We start from the raw sequence: 20,469 nt of genomic DNA, 5'->3' as shown, positions 1-20,469 counted from the left end.
TTCCTAGTGCCGGTTTGAAGTTCCTGCAGTTTTCACTGTAAAACCGAGTTGCAGCTAGTACCTCCCCATATATATGTATGGAGTGGAGTTTGAAACTGAAAAGAAAATTTGTATTCCCAACAAGCTATGTGAAGGACGTCTTTCACACACACTTATCTCTCAGAACCCAGCATGTGGAGAGACGTTCATTCATCTAGCACATAGGGAACGGGTTGCAGGAGAAACTTTTACTCTGGTTTCTCAGTCTGTTTCCTAGTGCCGGTTTGAAGTTCCTGCAGTTTTCACTGTAAAACCGAGTTGCAGCTAGTACCTCCCCATATATATGTATGGAGTGGAGTTTGCAACTGAAAAGAAACTTTGTGTTCCCAACAAGCTAGGTGAAGGACGGCTTTCACACACACTTATCTCTCAGAACTGAGCATGTGGAGGGACTTTCGTTCATCTAGCACAAAGGGAACGGGTTGCAGGAGAAACTATTACTCTGGTTTCTCAGTCTGTTTCCTAGTGCCGGTTTGAAGTTCCTGCAGTTTTCACTGTAAAACCGAGTTGGAGATAGTACCTCCCGATATATATGTATGGAGTGGAGTTTGCAACTGAAAAGAAACTTTGTGTTCCCTACAAGCTAGGTGAAGAACGGCTTTCACACACACTTATCTCTCAGAACTGAGCATGTGGAGAGACGTTCGTTCATCTAGCACAAAAGGAACGGGTTGCAGGAGAAACTTTTACTCTGGTTTCTCAGTCTGTTTCCTAGTGCCGGTTTGAAGTTCCTGCAGTTTTCACTGTAAAACAGATTTGGGGCTAGTACCTCCCCATATATATGTATGGAGTGGAGTTTGCAACTGAAAAGAAACTTTGTGTTCCCAACAAGCTAGGTGAAGGACGGCTTTCACACACACTTATCTCTCAGAACTGAGCATGTGGAGAGACGTTCGTTCATCTAGCACAAAGGGAACGAGTTGCAGGAGAAACTTTTACTCTGGTTTCTCAGTCTGTTTCCTAGTGCCGGTTTGAAGTTCCTGCAGTTTTCACTGTAAAACCGAGTTGCAGCTTGTACCTACCCATATATATGTATGGAGTGGAGTTTGAAAATGAAAAGAAACTTTGTATTCCCTACAAGCTAGGTGAAGGACGGCTTTCACACACACTTATCTCTCAGAACCGAGCATGTGGAGAGACGTTCGTTAATATAGCACAATAGGAACTGATTGCAGGAGAAACTTTTACTCTGGTTTCTCAGCCTGTTTCCTAGTGCCGGTTTGAAGTTCCTGCAGTTTTCACTTTAAAACCGAGTTGCAGCTAGTACCTCCCCATATATATGTATGGAGTGGAGTTTTCAACTGAAAAGAAACTTTGTGTTCCCAACAAGCTAGGTGAAGGACGGCTTTCACACACACTTATCTCTCAGAACCGAGCATGTGGAGAGACGTTCGTTCATGTAGCACAAAGGGAACGGGTTGCAGGAGAAACTTTTACTCTGGTTTCTCAGTCTGTTTCCTAGTGCCGGTTTGAAGTTCCTGCAGTTTTCACTGTAAAACCGAGTTGCAGCTAGTACCTCCCCATATATATGTATGGAGTGGAGTTTGCAACTGAAAAGAAACTTTGTGTTCCCTACAAGCTAGTTGAAGGACGGCTTTCACACACACTTATCTCTCAGAACTGAGCATATGGAGAGACGTTCGTTCATCTAGCACAATGGGAACGGATTGCAGGAGAAACTTTTACTCTGGTTTCTCAGTCTGTTTCCTAGTGCCGGTTTGAATTTCCTGCAGTTTTCACTGTAAAACCGAGTTGCAGCTAGTGCCTCCCCATATATATGTATGGAGTGGAGTTTGCAACTGAAAAGAAACTTTGTGTTCCCAACAAGCTAGGTGAAGGACGGCTTTCACACACACTTATCTCTCAGAACTGAGCATGTGGAGAGACGTTCGTTCATGTAGCACAAAGGAACGGGTTGCTGGAGTAACTTTTACTCTGGTTTCTCAGTCTGTTTCCTAGTGCCGGTTTGAAGTTCCTGCAGTTTTCACTGTAAAACCGAGTTGCAGCTAGTACCTCCCCATATAAATGTATGGAGTGTAGTTTGCAACTGAAAAGAAACTTTGTGTTCCCAACAAGCTAGGTGAAGGACGGCTTACACACACAATTATCTCTCAGAACCGAGCATGTGGAGAGACGTTCGTTCATCTAGCACAAAGGGAACGGGTTGCAGGAGAAACTTTTACTCTTGTTTCTCAGTCTGTTTCCTAGTGCCGGTTTGAAGTTCCTGCAGTTTTCACTGTAAAACCGAGTTGCAGCTAGTACCTCCCTTATATATGTATGGAGTGGAGTTTGCAACTGAATAGAAACTTTGTGTTCCCAACAAGCTAGGTGAAGGACGGCTTTCACATACACTTATCTCTCAGAAAGGAGCATGTGGAGAGACGTTCGTTCATCTAGCACAAAGGGAACGGGTTGCAGGAGAAACTTTTACTGTGGGTTCCCAGTCTGTTTCCTAGTGCCGGTTTGAAGTTCCTGCAGTTTTCACTGTAAAACAGAATTGGAGCTAGTACCTCCCCATATATATGTATGGAGTGGAGTTTGCAACTGAAAAGAAACTTTGTGTTCCGAACAAGCTAGGTGAAGGACGGAATTCACACACACTTATCTCTCTGAACTGAGCATGTGGAGAGACGTTCGTTCATCTAGCACAAAGGGAACGGGTTGCAGGAGTAACTTTTACTCTGGTTTCTCATTCTGTTTCCTAGTGCCGGTTTGAAGTTCCTGCAGTTTTCACTGTAAAACCGAGTTGCAGCTAGTACCTCCCCATATATATGTATGGAGTGGAGTTTGAAACTGAAAAGAAAATTTGTATTCCCAACAAGCTATGTGAAGGACGTCTTTCACACACACTTATCTCTCAGAACCCAGCATGTGGAGAGACGTTCATTCATCTAGCATATAGGGAACGGGTTGCAGGAGAAACTTTTACTCTGGTTTCTCAGTCTGTTTCCTAGTGCCGGTTTGAAGTTCCTGCAGTTTTCACTGTAAAACCGAGTTGCAGCTAGTACCTCCCCATATATATGTATGGAGTGGAGTTTGCAACTGAAAAGAAACTTTGTGTTCCCAAAAAGCTAGGTGAAGGACGGCTTTCACACACACTTATCTCTCAGAACTGAGCATGTGGAGGGACTTTCGTTCATCTAGCACAAAGGGAACGGGTTGCAGGAGAAACTATTACTCTGGTTTCTCAGTCTGTTTCCTAGTGCCGGTTTGAATTTCCTGAGTTTTCACTGTAAAACCGAGTTGCAGCTAGTACCTCCCTTATATATGTATGGAGTGGAGTTTGCAACTGAATAGAAACTTTGTGTTCCCAACAAGCTAGGTGAAGGACGGCTTTCACATACACTTATCTCTCAGAAAGGAGCATGTGGAGAGACGTTCGTTCATCTAGCACAAAGGGAACGGGTTGCAGGAGAAACTTTTACTGTGGGTTCCCAGTCTGTTTCCTAGTGCCGGTTTGAAGTTCCTGCAGTTTTCACTGTAAAACCGAGTTGCAGCTAGTACCTCCCCATATATATGTATGGAGTGGAGTTTGCAAATGAAAAGAAACTTTGTGTTCCCAACAAGCTAGGTGAAGGACGGCTTTCACACACACTTATCTCTCAGAACGGAGCATGTGGAGAGACGTTCGTTCATCTAGCACAAAGGGAACGGGTTGCAGGAGAAACTTTTACTCTGGTTTCTCAGTCTGTTTCCTAGTGCCGGTTTGAAGTTCCTGCAGTTTTCACTGTAAAACCGAGTTGCAGCTTGTACCTACCCATATATATGTATGGAGTGGAGTTTGAAAATGAAAAGAAACTTTGTATTCCCTACAAGCTAGGTGAAGGACGGCTTTCACACACACTTATCTCTCAGAACCGAGCATGTGGAGAGACGTTCGTTAATCTAGCACAATAGGAACTGATTGCAGGAGAAACTTTTACTCTGGTTTCTCAGCCTGTTTCCTAGTGCCGGTTTGAAGTTCCTGCAGTTTTCACTTTAAAACCGAGTTGCAGCTAGTACCTCCCCATATATATGTATGGAGTGGAGTTTTCAACTGAAAAGAAACTTTGTGTTCCCAACAAGCTAGGTGAAGGACGGCTTTCACACACACTTATCTCTCAGAACCGAGCATGTGGAGAGACGTTCGTTCATGTAGCACAAAGGGAACGGGTTGCAGGAGAAACTTTTACTCTGGTTTCTCAGTCTGTTTCCTAGTGCCGGTTTGAAGTTCCTGCAGTTTTCACTGTAAAACCGAGTTGCAGCTAGTACCTCCCCATATATATGTATGGAGTGGAGTTTGCAACTGAAAAGAAACTTTGTGTTCCCTACAAGCTAGTTGAAGGACGGCTTTCACACACACTTATCTCTCAGAACTGAGCATATGGAGAGACGTTCGTTCATCTAGCACAATGGGAACGGATTGCAGGAGAAACTTTTACTCTGGTTTCTCAGTCTGTTTCCTAGTGCCGGTTTGAATTTCCTGCAGTTTTCACTGTAAAACCGAGTTGCAGCTAGTGCCTACCCATATATATGTATGGAGTGGAGTTTGCAACTGAAAAGAAACTTTGTGTTCCCAACAAGCTAGGTGAAGGACGGCTTTCACACACACATAACTCTCAGAACTGAGCGTGTGGAGAGACGTTCGTTCATGTAGCACAAAGGAACGGGTTGCTGGAGTAACTTTTACTCTGGTTTCTCAGTCTGTTTCCTAGTGCCGGTTTGAAGTTCCTGCAGTTTTCACTGTAAAACCGAGTTGCAGCTAGTACCTCCCCATATAAATGTATGGAGTGGAGTTTGCAACTGAAAAGAAACTTTGTGTTCCCAACAAGCTAGGTGAAGGACGGCTTTCACACACACTTATCTCTCAGAACCGAGCATGTGGAGAGACGTTCGTTCATCTAGCACAAAGGGAACGGGTTGCAGGAGTAACTTTTACTCTGGTTTCTTAGTCTGTTTCCTAGTGCCGGTTTGAAGTTCCTGCAGTTTTCACTGTAAAACCGAGTTGCAGCTAGTACCTCCCCATATATATGTATGGAGTGGAGTTTGCAACTGAAAAGAAACTTTGTGTTCCCAACAAGCTAGGTGAAGGACGGCTTTCACACACACTTATCTCTCAGAACCGAGCATGTGGAGAGACGTTCGTTCATCTAGCACAAAGGGAACGGGTTGCAGGAGAAACTTTTACTCTGGTTTCTCAGTCTGTTTCCTAGTGCCGGTTTGAAGTTCCTGCAGTTTTCACTGTAAAACCGAGTTGCAGCTAGTACCTCCCCATATATACGTATGGAGTGGAGTTTGCAACTGAAAAGAAACTTTGTATTCCCAACAATCTAGGTGAAGGACGGCTTTCACACACACTTATCTCTCAGAACCGAGCATGTGGAGAGACGTTCGTTCATGTAGCACAAATGGAACGGGTTGCAGGAGAAACTTTTACTCTGGTTTCTCAGTCTGTTTCCTAGTGCCGGTTTGAAGTTCCTGCAGTTTTCACTGTAAAACCGAGTTGCAGCTAGTACCTCCCCATATATATGTATGGAGTGGAGTTTGCAACTGAAAAGAAACTTTGTGTTCCCAACAAGCTAGGTGAAGGACGGCTTTCACACACACTTATCTCTCAGAACTGAGCATGTGAAGAGACGTTCGTTCATCTAGCACAATGGGAACGGATTGCAGGAGAAACTTTTACTCTGGTTTCTCAGTCTGTTTCCTAGTGCCGGTTTGAAGTTCCTGCAGTTTTCACTGTAAAACCGAGTTGCAGCTAGTACCTCCCCATATATATGTATGGAGTGGAGTTTGCAACTGAAAAGAAACTTTGTGTTCCCAACAAGCTAGTTGAAGGACGGCTTTCACACACACTTATCTCTCAGAACCGAGCATGTGGAGAGACTTTCGTTCATCTGGCACAAAGGGAACGGGTTGCAGGAGAAACTTTGACTCTGGTTTCTCAGTCTGTTTCCTAGTGCCGGTTTGAAGTTCCTGCAGTTTTCACTGTAAAACCGAGTTGGAGCTTGTATCTCCCCATATATATGTATGGAGTGGAGTTTGCAACCGAAAAGAAACTTTGTGTTCCTAACAAGCTAGGTGAAGGACGGCTTTCACACACACTTATCTCTCAGAACTGAGCATGTGGAGAGACGTTCGTTCATGTAGCACAAAGGGAACGGGTTGCTGGAGTAACTTTTACTCTGGTTTCTCAGTCTGTATCCTAGTGCCGGTTTGAAGTTCCTGAAGTTTTCACTGTAAAACCGAGTTGGAGCTAGTACCTCCCCATATATATGTATGGAGTGGAGTTTGCAACTGAAAAGAATCTTTGTGTTCCCAACAAGCTAGGTGAAGGACGGCTTTCACACACACTTATCTCTCAGAACTGAGCATGTGGAGAGACGTTCGTTAATCTAGCACAAAGGGAACGGGTTGCAGGAGAAACTTTTACTCTGGTTTCTCAGTCTGTTTCCTAGTGCCGGTTTGAAGTTCCTGCAGTTTTCACTGTAAAACCGAGTTGCAGCTAGTACCTCCCCATATATATGTATGGAGTGGAGTTTGAAACTGAAAAGTAACTTTGTATTCCCAACAAGCTAGTTGAAGGACGGCTTTCACACACACTTTTCTCTCAGAACCGAGCATGTGGATAGACGTTCGTTCATCTGGCACAAAGGGAACGGGTTGCAGGAGAAACTTTTACTCTGGTTTCTCAGTCTGTTTCCTAGTGCCGGTTTGAAGTTCCTGCAGTTTTCATTGTAAAACCGAGTTGCAGCTAGTACCTCCCCATATATATGTATGGAGTGGAGTTTGCAACTGAAAAGATACTTTGTGTTCCCAACAAGCTAGGTGAAGGACGGCTTTCACACACACTTATCTCTCAGAACTGAGCATGTGGAGAGACGTTCGTTCATGTAGCACAAAGGGAACGGGTAGCTGGAGTAACTTTTACTCTGGTTTCTCAGTCTGTTTCCTATTGCCGGTTTGAAGTTCCTGAAGTTTTCACTGTAAAACCGACTTGGAGCTAGTACCTCCCCATATATATGTATGGAGTGGAGTTTGCAACTGAAAAGAAACTTTGTGTTCCCAACAAGCTAGGTGAAGGACGGCTTTCACACACACTTATCTCTCAGAACTGAGCATGTGGAGAGACGTTCGTTAATCTAGCACAAAGGGAACGGGTTGCAGGAGAAACTTTTACTCTGGTTTCTCAGTCTGTTTCCTAGTGCCGGTTTGAAGTTCCTGCAGTTTTCACTGTAAAACCGAGTTGCAGCTAATACCTCCCCATATATATGTATGGAGTGGAGTTTGATACTGAAAAGTAACTTTGTGTTCCCAACAAGCTAGGTGAAGGACGGCTTTCACACACACTTATCTCTCAGAACCGAGCATGTGGAGAGACGTTCGTTCATCTGGCACAAAGAGAACGGGTTGCAGGAGAAACTTTTACTCTGGTTTCTCAGTCTGTTTCCTAGTGCCGGTTTGAAGTTCCTGCAGTTTTCACTGTAAAACCGAGTTGCAGCTAGTACCTCCCCATATATATGTATGGAGTGGAGTTTGCAACTGAAAAGAAACTTTGTGTTCCCAACAAGCTAGGTGAAGGACGGCTTTCACACACACTTATCTCTCAGAACTAAGCATTTGGAGAGACGTTCGTTCATCTAGCACAAGTGGAACGGATTGCAGGAGAAACTTTTCTCTGGTTTCTCAGTCTGTTTCCTAGTGCCGGTTTGAAGTTCCTGCAGTTTTCACTGTAAAACCGAGTTGGAGCTAGTACCTCCCCATATATATGTATGGAGTGGAGTTTCAAACAGAAAAGAACCTTTGTGTTCCCAACAAGCTAGGTGAAGGACGGCTTTCACACACACTTATCTCTCAGAACCGAGCATGTGGAGAGACGTTCGTTCATCTAGCACAAAGGGAACGGGTTGCAGGAGAAACTTTTACTCTGGAATCTCAGTCTGTTTCCTAGTGCCGGTTTGAAGTTCCTGCAGTTTTCACTGTAAATACGAGTTGCAGCTAGTACCTCCACATATATAAGTATGGAGTGGAGTTTGCAACTGAAAAGAAACTTTGTGTTCCCAACAAGCTAGGTGAAGGACGGCTTTCACACACACTTATCTCTCAGAACCTAGCATATGGAGGGACGTTCGTTCATCTAGCACAAAGGGAACGGCTTGCAGGAGAAACATTTACTCTGGTTTCTCAGTCTGTTTCCTAGTGCCGGTTTGAAGTTCCTGCAGTTTTCACTGTAAAACCGAGTTGGAGCTAGTACCTCCCCATATATATGTATGGAGTGGAGTTTGCAGCTGAAAAGAAACTTTGTGTTCCCAACAAGCTAGGTGAAGGACGGCTTTCACACACTCTTATGTCTCAGAACTGAGCATGTGGAGAGAAGTTCGTTCATCTAGCACAAAGGGAACGGGTTGCACGAGAAACTTTTACTCCGGTTTCTCAGTCTGTTTCCTAGTACCGGTTGAAGTTCCTGCAGTTTTCACTGTAAAACCGAGTTGCAGCTAGTACCTCCCCATATATATGTATGGAGTGGAGTTTGCAACTGAAAAGAAACTTTGTGTTCCCAACAAGCTAGGTGAAGGACTGCTTTCACACACACTTATCTCTCAGAACCGAGCATGTGGAGAGACGTTCGTTCATCTAGCACAAAGGGAACGGGTTGCAGGAGAAACTTTTACTCTGGTTTCTCAGTCTGTTTCCTAGTGCCGGTTTGAAGTTCCTGCAGTTTTCACTGTAAAACCGAGTTGCAGCTAGTACCTCCCCATATATATGTATGGAGTGGAGTTTTCAACTGAAAAGAAACTTTGTGTTCCCAACAAGCTAGGTGAAGGACGGCTTTCACACACACTTATCTCTCAGAACCGAGCATGTGGAGAGACGTTCGTTCATCTAGCACAAAGGGAACGGGTTGCAGGAGAAACTTTTACTCTGGTATCTCAGGCTGTTTCCTAGTGCCGGTTTGAAGTTCCTGCAGTTTTCACTGTAAAACCGAGTTGGGGCTAGTACCTCCCCTTATATATGTATGGATTGGAGTTTGCAACTGAAAAGAAACTTTGTGTTCCCAACAAGCTAGGTGAAGGACGGCTTTCACACACATTTATCATTCTGAACTGAGCATGTGGAGAGACGTTCGTTCATCTAGCACAAAGGGAACGGGTTGCAGGAGAAACTTTTACTCTGTTTTCTCAGTCTGTTTCCTAGTGCCGGTTTGAAGTTCCTGCAGTTTTCACTGTAAAACCGAGTTGCAGCTAGTACCTCCCCATATATATGTATGGAGTGGAGTTTGCAACTGAAAAGAAACTTTGTGTTCCCAACAAGCTAGGTGAAGGACGGCTTTCACACACACTTATCTCTCAGAACTGAGCATGTGGAGGGACTTTCGTTCATCTAGCACAAAGGGAACGGGTTGCAGGAGAAACTTTTACTCTGGTTTCTCAGTCTGTTTCCTAGTGCCGGTTTGAAGTTCCTGCAGTTTTCACTGTAAAACCGAGTTGGAGCTAGTACCTCCCCATATATATGTATGGAGTGGAGTTTGCAACTGAAAAGAAACTTTGTGTTCCCTACAAGCTAGGTGAAGGACGGCTTTCACACACACTTATCTCTCAGAACTGAGCATGTGGAGAGACGTTCGTTCATCTAGCACAAAGGGAACGGGTTGCAGGAGAAACTTTTACTCTGGTTTCTCAGTCTGTTTCCTAGTGCCGGTTTGAAGTTCCTGCAGTTTTCACTGTAAAACAGAGTTGGAGCTAGTACCTCCCCATATATATGTATGGAGTGGAGTTTGCAACTGAAAAGAAACTTTGTGTTCCGAACAAGCTAGCTGAAGGACGGCTTTCACACACACTTATCTCTCTGAACTGAGCATGTGGAGAGACGTTCGTTCATCTAGCACAAAGGGAACGGGTTGCAGGAGTAACTTTTACTCTGGTTTCTCAGTCTGTTTCCTAGTGCCGGTTTGAATTTCCTGCAGTTTTCACTGTAAAACCGAGTTGCAGCTAGTACCTCTCCATATATATGTATGGAGTGCAGTTTGAAACTGAAAAGAAACTTTGTATTCCCAACAAGCTATGTGAAGGACGTCTTTCACACACACTTATCTCTCAGAACTGAGCATGTGGAGAGACGTTCGTTCATCTAGCACAAAGGGAACGGGTTGCAGGAGAAACTTTTACTCTGGTTTCTCAGTCTGTTTCCTAGTGCCGGTTTGAAGTTCCTGCAGTTTTCACTGTAAAACAGAATTGGAGCTAGTACCTCCCCATATATATGTATGGAGTGGAGTTTGCAACTGAAAAGAAACTTTGTGTTCCGAACAAGCTAGGTGAAGGACGGAATTCACACACACTTATCTCTCTGAACTGAGCATGTGGAGAGACGTTCGTTCATCTAGCACAAAGGGAACGGGTTGCAGGAGTAACTTTTACTCTGGTTTCTCATTCTGTTTCCTAGTGCCGGTTTGAAGTTCCTGCAGTTTTCACTGTAAAACCGAGTTGCAGCTAGTACCTCCCCATATATATGTATGGAGTGGAGTTTGAAACTGAAAAGAAAATTTGTATTCCCAACAAGCTATGTGAAGGACGTCTTTCACACACACTTATCTCTCAGAACCCAGCATGTGGAGAGACGTTCATTCATCTAGCACATAGGGAACGGGTTGCAGGAGAAACTTTTACTCTGGTTTCTCAGTCTGTTTCCTAGTGCCGGTTTGAAGTTCCTGCAGTTTTCACTGTAAAACCGAGTTGCAGCTAGAACCTCCCCATATATATGTATGGAGTGGAGTTTGCAACTGAAAAGAAACTTTGTGTTCCCAACAAGCTAGGTGAAGGACGGCTTTCACACACACTTATCTCTCAGAACTGAGCATGTGGAGGGACTTTCGTTCATCTAGCACAAAGGGAACGGGTTGCAGGAGAAACTATTACTCTGGTTTCTCAGTCTGTTTCCTAGTGCCGGTTTGAAGTTCCTGCAGTTTTCACTGTAAAACCGAGTTGGAGATAGTACCTCCCGATATATATGTATGGAGTGGAGTTTGCAACTGAAAAGAAACTTTGTGTTCCCTACAAGCTAGGTGAAGAACGGCTTTCACACACACTTATCTCTCAGAACTGAGCATGTGGAGAGACGTTCGTTCATCTAGCACAAAAGGAACGGGTTGCAGGAGAAACTTTTACTCTGGTTTCTCAGTCTGTTTCCTAGTGCCGGTTTGAAGTTCCTGCAGTTTTCACTGTAAAACAGATTTGGGGCTAGTACCTCCCCATATATATGTATGGAGTGGAGTTTGCAACTGAAAAGAAACTTTGTGTTCCCAACAAGCTAGGTGAAGGACGGCTTTCACACACACTTATCTCTCTGAACTGAGCATGTGGAGAGACGTTCGTTCATCTAGCACAAAGGGAACGGGTTGCAGGAGTAACTTTTACTCTGGTTTCTCAGTCTGTTTCCTAGTGCCGGTTTGAAGTTCCTGCAGTTTTCACTGTAAAACCGAGTTGGAGCTAGTACCTCCCCATATATATGTATGGAGTGGAGTTTGAAACTGAAAAGAAACTTTGTATTCCCAACAAGCTATGTGAAGTACGTCTTTCACACACACTTATCTCTCAGAACTGAGCATGTGGAGAGACGTTCATTCATCTAGCACAAAGGGAACGGGTTGCAGGAGAAACTTTTACTCTGGTTTCTCAGTCTGTTTCCTAGTGCCGGTTTGAAGTTCCTGCAGTTTTCACTGTAAAACCGAGTTGGAGCTAGTACCTCCCCATATATATGTATGGAGTGGAGTTTGCAACTGAAAAGAAACTTTGTGTTCCCTACAAGCTAGGTGAAGGACGGCTTTCACACACACTTATCTCTCAGAACTGAGCATGTGGAGAGACGTTCGTTCATCTAGCACAAAGGGGACGGGTTGCAGGAGAAACTTTTACTCTGGTTTCTCAGTCTGTTTCCTAGTGCCGGTTTGAAGTTCCTGCAGTTTTCACTGTAAAACCGAGTTGCAGCTAGTACCTCCCCATATATATGTATGGAGTGGAGTTTGCAACTGAAAAGAAACTTTGTGTTCCCAGCAAGCTAGGTGAAGGACGGCTTTCACACACACTTATCTCTCAGAACTGAGCATGTGGAGGGACTTTCGTTCATCTAGCACAAAGGGAACGGGTTGCAGGAGAAACTATTACTCTGGTTTCTCAGTCTGTTTCCTAGTGCCGGTTTGAAGTTCCTGCAGTTTTCACTGTAAAACCGAGTTGGAGATAGTACTTCCCGATATATATGTATGGAGTGGAGTTTGCAACTGAAAAGAAACTTTGTGTTCCCTACAAGCTAGGTGAAGAACGGCTTTCACACACACTTATCTCTCAGAACTGAGCATGTGGAGAGACGTTCGTTCATCTAGCACAAAAGGAACGGGTTGCAGGAGAAACTTTTACTCTGGTTTCTCAGTCTGTTTCCTAGTGCCGGTTTGAAGTTCCTGCAGTTTTCACTGTAAAACAGATTTGGGGCTAGTACCTCCCCATATATATGTATGGAGTGGAGTTTGCAACTGAAAAGAAACTTTGTGTTCCCAACAAGCTAGGTGAAGGACGGCTTTCACACACACTTATCTCTCTGAACTGAGCATGTGGAGAGACGTTCGTTCATCTAGCACAAAGGGAACGGGTTGCAGGAGTAACTTTTACTCTGGTTTCTCAGTCTGTTTCCTAGTGCCGGTTTGAAGTTCCTGCAGTTTTCACTGTAAAACCGATTTGGAGCTAGTACCTCCCCATATATATGTATGGAGTGGAGTTTGAAACTGAAAAGAAACTTTGTATTCCCAACAAGCTATGTGAAGTACGTCTTTCACACACACTTATCTCTCAGAACTGAGCATGTGGAGAGACGTTCATTCATCTAGCACAAAGGGAACGGGTTGCAGGAGAAACTTTTACTCTGGTTTCTCAGTCTGTTTCCTAGTGCCGGTTTGAAGTTCCTGCAGTTTTCACTGTAAAACCGAGTTGGAGCTAGTACCTCCCCATATATATGTATGGAGTGGAGTTTGCAACTGAAAAGAAACTTTGTGTTCCCAACAAGCTAGGTGAAGGACGGCTTTCACACACACTTATCTCTCAGAACGGAGCATGTGGAGAGACGTTCGTTCATCTAGCACAAAGGGAACGGGTTGCAGGAGAAACTTTTACTCTGGTTTCTCAGTCTGTTTCCTAGTGCCGGTTTGAATTTCCTGCAGTTTTCTGTGTAAAACCGAGTTGGAGCTAGTACCTCCCCATATATATATATGGAGTGGAGTTTGCAACTGAAAAGAAACTTTGTGTTCCGAACAAGCTAGGTGAAGGACGGCTTTCACACACACTTATCTCTCAGAACTGAGCATGTGGAGAGACGTTCATTCATCTAGCACAAAGGGAACGGGTTGCAGGAGAAACTTTTACTCTGGGTTCTCAGTCTGTTTCCTAGTGCCGGTTTGAAGTTCCTGCAGTTTTCACTGTAAAACCGAGTTGGAGCTAGTACTTCCCCATATATATGTATGGAGTGGAGTTTGCAACTGAAAAGAAACTTTGTGTTCCGAACAAGCTAGGTGAAGGACGGCTTTCACACACACTTATCTCTCTGAACTGAGAATGTGGAGAGACGTTCGTTCATCTAGCACAAATGGAACGGGTTGCAGGGGTAACTTTTACTCTGGTTTCTCAGTCTGTTTCCTAGTGCCGGTTTGAAGTTCCTGCAGTTTTCACTGTAAAACCGAGTTGCAGCTAGTACCTCCCCATATAAATGTATGGAGTGGAGTTTGCAACTGAAAACAAACTTTGTGTTCCCAACAAGCTAGGTGAAGGACGGCTTTCACACACACTTATCTTTCAGAACTGAGCATGTGGAGAGAAGTTCGTTCATCTAGCACATAGGGAACGGGTTGCAGGAGAAACTTTTACTCTGGTTTCTCAGTCTGTTTCCTAGTGCCGGTTTGAAGTTCCTGCAGTTTTCACTGTAAAACCGGGTTGCAGCTAGTACCTCCCCATATATATGTATGGAGTGGAGTTTGCAACTGAAAAGAAACTTTGTGTTCCCAACAAGCTAGGTGAAGGACGGCTTTCACACACACTTATCTCTCAGAACTGAGCATGTGGAGGGACTTTCGTTCATCTAGCACAAAGGGAACGGGTTGCAGGAGAAACTATTACTCTGGGTTCTCAGTCTGTTTCCTAGTGCCGGTTTGAAGTTCCTGCAGTTTTCACTGTAAAACCGAGTTGGAGATAGTACCTCCCGATATATATGTATGGAGTGGAGTTTGCAACTGAAAGAAACTTTGTGTTCCCTACAAGCTAGGTGAAGAACGGCTTTCACACACACTTATCTCTCAGAACTGAGCATGTGGAGAGACGTTCGTTCATCTAGCACAAAAGGAACGGGTTGCAGGAGAAACTTTTACTCTGGTTTCTCAGTCTGTTTCCTAGTGCCGGTTTGAAGTTCCTGCAGTTTTCACTGTAAAACAGATTTGGGGCTAGTACCTCCCCATATATATGTATGGAGTGGAGTTTGCAACTGAAAAGAAACTTTGTGTTCCCAACAAGCTAGGTGAAGGACGGCTTTCACACACACTTATCTCTCTGAACTGAGCATGTGGAGAGACGTTCGTTCATCTAGCACAAAGGGAACGGGTTGCAGGGGTAACTTTTACTCTGGTTTCTCAGTCTGTTTCCTAGTGCCGGTTTGAAGTTCCTGCAGTTTTCACTGTAAAACCGAGTTGGAGCTAGTACCTCCCCATATATATGTATGGAGTGGAGTTTGCAACTGAAAAGAACCTTTGTGTTCCCAACAAGCTAAGTTAAGGACGGCTTTCACAGACACTTATCTCTCAGAACTGAGCATGTGGAGAGACGTTCGTTCATCTAGCACAAAGGGAACGGGTTGCAGGAGAAACTTTTACTCTGGGTTCTCAGTCTGTTTCCTAGTGCCGGTTTGAAGTTCCTGCAGTTTTCACTGTAAAACCGAGTTGGAGCTAGTACTTCCCCATATATATGTATGGAGTGGAGTTTGCAACTGAAAAGAAACTTTGTGTTCCGAACAAGCTAGGTGAAGGACGGCTTTCACACACACTTATCTCTCTGAACTGAGAATGTGGAGAGACGTTCGTTCATCTAGCACAAAGGGAACGGGTTGCAGGGGTAACTTTTACTCTGGTTTCTCAGTCTGTTTCCTAGTGCCGGTTTGAAGTTCCTGCAGTTTTCACTGTAAAACCGAGTTGGAGCTAGTACCTCCCCATATATATGTATGGAGTGGAGTTTGCAACTGAAAAGAACCTTTGTGTTCCCAACAAGCTAAGTTAAGGACGGCTTTCACAGACACTTATCTCTCAGAACTGAGCATGTGGAGAGACGTTCGTTCATCTAGCACAAAGGGAACGGGTTGCAGGGGTAACTTTTACTCTGGTTTCTCAGTCTGTTTCCTAGTGCCGGTTTGAAGTTCCTGCAGTTTTCACTGTAAAACCGAGTTGGAGCTAGTACCTCCCCATATATATGTATGGAGTGGAGTTTGCAACTGAAAAGAAACTTTGTGTTCCCAACAAGCTAGTTGAAGGACGGCTTTCACACACACTTATCTCTCAGAACTGAGCATGTGGAGAGACGTTCGTTCATCTAGCACAAAGGGAAAGGGTTGCAGGAGAAACTTTTACTCTGGTTTCTCAGTCTGTTTCCTAGTTCTGGTTTGAAGTTCCTGCAGTTTTCACTGTAAAACCGAGTTGCAGCTAGTACCTCCCCATATAAATATATGGAGTGGAGTTTGCAACTGAAAAGAAACTTTGTGTTCCCAACAAGATAGGTGAAGGACGTCTTTCACACACACTAGTCTCTCAGAACCGAGCATGTGGAGAGACGTTCGTTCATCTAGCACAAAGGGAACGGGTTGCAGGAGAAACTTTTACTCTGGTTTCTCAGTCTGTTTTCTAGTGCCGGTTTGAAGTTCCTGCAGTTTTCACTGTAAAACCGAGTTGCAGCTAGTACCTCCCCATATATATGTATGGAGTGGAGTTTGCAACTGAAAAGAAACTTTGTATTCCCAACAAGCTAGGTGAAGGACGGCTTTCACACACACTTATCTCTCAGAACCGAGCATGTGGAGAGACGTTCGTTCATCTAGCACAAAGGGAACGGGTTGCAGGAGAAACTTTTACTCTGGTTTCTCAGTCTGTTTCCTAGTGCCGGTTTGAAGTTCCTGCAGTTTTCACTGTAAAACCGAGTTGCAGCTAGTACCTCCCCATATATATGTATGGAGTGGAGTTTGCAACTGAAAAGAAACTTTGTGTTCCCTACAAGCTAGTTGAAGGACGGCTTTCACACACACTTATCTCTCAGAACTGAGCATGTGGAGAGACGTTCGTTCATATAGCACAAAGGGAACGGGTTGCAGGGGAAACTTTTACTCTGGTTTCACAGTCTGTTTCCTAGTGCCGGTTTGAAGTTCCTGCAGTTTTCACTGTAAAACCGAGTTGCAGCTAGTACCTCCCCATATATATGTATGGAGTGGAGTTTGCAACTGAAAAGAAACTTTGTGTTCCCAACAAGCTAGGTGAAGGACGGCTTTCACACACACTTATCTCTCAGAACTGAGCATGTGGAGAGACGTTCGTTCATCTAGCACAATGGGAACGGATTGCAGGAGAAACTTTTACTCTGGTTTCTCAGTCTGTTTCCTAGTGCCGGTTTGAAGTTCCTGCAGTTTTCACTGTAATACCGAGTTGGAGCTAGTACCTACCCATATATATGTATGGAGTGGAGTTTGCAACTGAAAAGAAACTTTGTGTTCCCAACAAGCTAGGTGAAGGACGGCTTTCACACACACTTATCTCTCAGAACTGAGCATGTGGAGAGACGTTCGTTCATCTAGCACAAATGGAACGGGTTGCAGGTGAAACTTTTACTCTGGTTTCTCAGTCTGTTTCCTAGTGCCGGTTTGAAGTTCCTGCAGTTTTCACTGTAAAACCGAGTTGCAGCTAGTACCTCCCCATATATATGTATGGAGTGGAGTTTGCAACTGAAAAGAAACTTTGTGTTCCCAACAAGCTAGGTGAAGGACCGCTTTCACACACACTTATCTTTCAGAACTGAGCATGTGGAGAGACGTTCGTTCATCTAGCACAAAGGGAACGGGTTGCAGGAGAAACTTTTACTCTGGGTTCTCAGTCTGTTTCCTAGTGCCGGTTTGAAGTTCCTGCAGTTTTAACTGTAAAACCGAGTTGCAGCTACTACCTCCCCATATATATGTATGGAGTGGAGTTTGCAACTGAAAAGAAAAATTGTGTTCCCAACAAGCTAGGTGAAGGACGGCTTTCACACACACTTATCTCTCAGAACTGAGCATGTGGAGAGACGTTCGTTCATCTAGCACAATGGGAACGGGTTGCAGGAGAAACTTTTTCTCTGGGTTCTCAGTCTGTTTCCTAGTGCCGGTTTGAAGTTCCTGCAGTTTTCACTGTAAAACCGAGTTGCAGCTAGTACCTCCCCATATATATGTATGGAGTAGAGTTTGCCACTGAAAAGAAACTTTGTGTTCCCAACAAGCTAGGTGAAGGACGGCTTTCACACACACTTATCTCTCAGAACTGAGCATGTGGAGAGACGTTCGTTCATGTAGCACAAAAGGAACGGGTTGCTGGTGTAACTTTTACTCTGGTATCTCAGTCTGTTTCCTAGTGCCGGTTTGAAGTTCCTGAAGTTTTCACTGTAAAACCGAGTTGGAGCTAGTACCTCCCCATATATATGTATGGAGTGGAGTTTGCAACTGAAAAGAAACTTTGTGTTCCCAACAAGCTAGGTGAAGGACGGCTTTCACACACACTTATCTCTCAGAACTGAGCATGTGGAGAGACGTTCGTTAATCTAGCACAAAGGGAACGGGTTGCAGGAGAAACTTTTACTCTGGTTTCTCAGTCTGTTTCCTAGTGCCGGTTTGAAGTTACTGCAGTTTGCACTGTAAAACCGAGTTGGAGCTAGTACCTCCCATATATATGTATGGAGTGGAGTTTGCAACTGAAAAGAACCTTTGTGTTCCCAACAAGCTAGGTTAAGGACGGCTTTCACACACACTTATCTCTCAGAACTGAGCATGTGGAGAGACGTTCGTTCATCTAGCACAAAGGGAACGGGTTGCAGGAGTAACTTTTACTCTGGTTTCTCAGTCTGTTTCCTAGTGCCGGTTTGAAGTTCTTGCAGTTTTCACTGTAAAACCGAGTTGGAGCTAGTACCTCCCCATATATATGTATGGAGTGGAGTTTGCAACTGAAAAGAAACTTTGTGTTCCCAACAATCTAGGTGAAGGACGGCTTTCACACACACTTAACTCTCAGAACTGAGCATGTGGAGAGACGTTCGTTCATCTAGCACAAAGGGAAAGGGTTGCAGGAGAAACTTTTACTCTGGTTTCTCAGTCTGTTTCCTAGTTCCGGTTTGAAGTTCCTGCAGTTTTCACTGTAAAACCGAGTTGCAGCTAGTACCTCCCCATATAAATGTATGGAGTGGAGTTTGCAACTGAAAAGAAACTTTGTGTTCAAAACAAGCTAGGTGAAGGACGGATTTCACACACACTTATCTCTCAGAACCGAGCATGTGGAGAGACGTTCGTTCATCTAGCACAAAGGGAACGGGTTGCAGGAGAAAATTTTACTCTGGTTTCTCAGTCTGTTTCCTAGTGCCGGTTTGAAGTTCCTGCAGTTTTCACTGTAAAACCGAGTTGCAGCTAGTACCTCCCAATATATATGTATGGAGTGGAGTTTGCAACTGAAAAGAAACTTTGTGTTCCCAACAAGCTATGTGAAGGACGGCTTTCACACACACTTATCTCTCAAAACTGAGCATGTGGAGTGACGTTCGTTCATCTGGCACAAAGGGAACGGGTTGCAGGAGAAACTTTTACTCTGGTTTCTCAGTCTGTTTCCTAGTGCCGGTTTGAAGTTCCTGCAGTTTTCACTGTAAAACCGAGTTGCAGCTAGTACCTCCCCATATATATGTATGGAGTGGAGTTTGCAACTGAAAAGAAACTTTGTGTTCCCAACAAGCTAGGTGAAGGACGGCTTTCACACACACTTATCTTTCAGAAATGAGCATGTGGAGAGAATTTCGTTCATCTAGCACAAAGGGAACGGGTTGCAGGAGAAACTTTTACTCTGGTTTCTCAGTCTGTTTCCTAGTGCCGGTTTGAAGTTCCTACAGTTTTAACTGTAAAACCCAGTTGGAGCTAGTACCTCCCCATATATATGTATGGAGTGGAGTTTGCAACTGAAAAGAAACTTTGTGTTCCCTACAAGCTAGTTGAAGGACGGCTTTCACACACACTTATCTCTCAGAACTGAGCATGTGGAGAGACGTTCGTTCATCTAGCACAAAGGGAACGGGTTGCAGGAGAAACTTTTACTCTGGATTCTCAGTCTGTTTCCTAGTGCCGGTTTGAAGTTCCTGCAGTTTTCACTGTAAAACACAGTTGGAGCTAGTACCTACCCATATATATGTATGGAGTGGAGTTTGCAACTGAAAAGAAACTTTGTGTTCCCAACAAGCTAGGTGAAGAACGGCTTTCACACACACTTATCTCTCAGAACCGAGCATGTGGAGAGACGTTCGTTCATCTAGCAGAAAGGGAACGGGTTGCAGGAGAAACTTTTACTCTGGTTTCTCAGTCTGTTTCCTAGTGCCGGTTTGAAGTTCCTGCAGTTTTCACTGTAAAACCGAGTTGCAGCTAGTACCTCCCCATATATATGTATGGAGTGGAGTTTGCAACTGAAAAGAAACTTTGTGTTCCCAACAAGCTAGGTGAAGGACGGCTTTCACACACACTTATCTTTCAGAACTGATTATGTGGAGAGACGTTCGTTCATCTAGCACAAAGGGAACGGGTTGCAGGAGAAACTTTTACTCTGGGTTCTCAGTCTGTTTCCTAGTGCCGGTTTGAAGTTCCTGCAGTTTTCACTGTAAAACCGAGTTGCAGCTAGTACCTCCCCATATATATGTATGGAGTGGAGTTTGCAACTGAAAAGAAACTTTGTGTTCCCAACAAGCTAGGTGAAGGACGGCTTTCACACACATTTATCTCTCAGAACCGAGCATGTGGAGAGACGTTCGTTCATGTAGCACAAAGGGAACGGGTTGCAGGAGAAACTTTTACTCTGGTTTCTCAGTCTGTTTCCTAGTGCCGGTTTGAAGTTCCTGCAGTTTGCACTGTAAAATCGAGTTGCAGCTTGTACCTCCCCATATAAATGTATGGAGTGTTGTTTGCAACTGAAAAGAAACTTGGTGTTCCCAACAAGCTAGGTTAAGGACGGCTTTCACACACACTTATCTCTCAGAACCGAGCATGTGGAGAGACGTTCGTTCATCTTGCACAAAGGGAACGGGTTGCAGGAGAAACTTTTACTCTGGTTTCTCAGTCTGTTTCCTAGTGCCGGTTTGAAGTTCCTGCAGTTTTCACTGTAAAACCGAGTTGCAGCTAGTA

Source organism: Camelus dromedarius, chromosome 19, assembly GCF_036321535.1.
Source record: "Camelus dromedarius isolate mCamDro1 chromosome 19, mCamDro1.pat, whole genome shotgun sequence".
NCBI lineage: Eukaryota > Metazoa > Chordata > Mammalia > Artiodactyla > Camelidae > Camelus > Camelus dromedarius.
Note: the sequence above shows the minus strand (reverse complement) of the source record.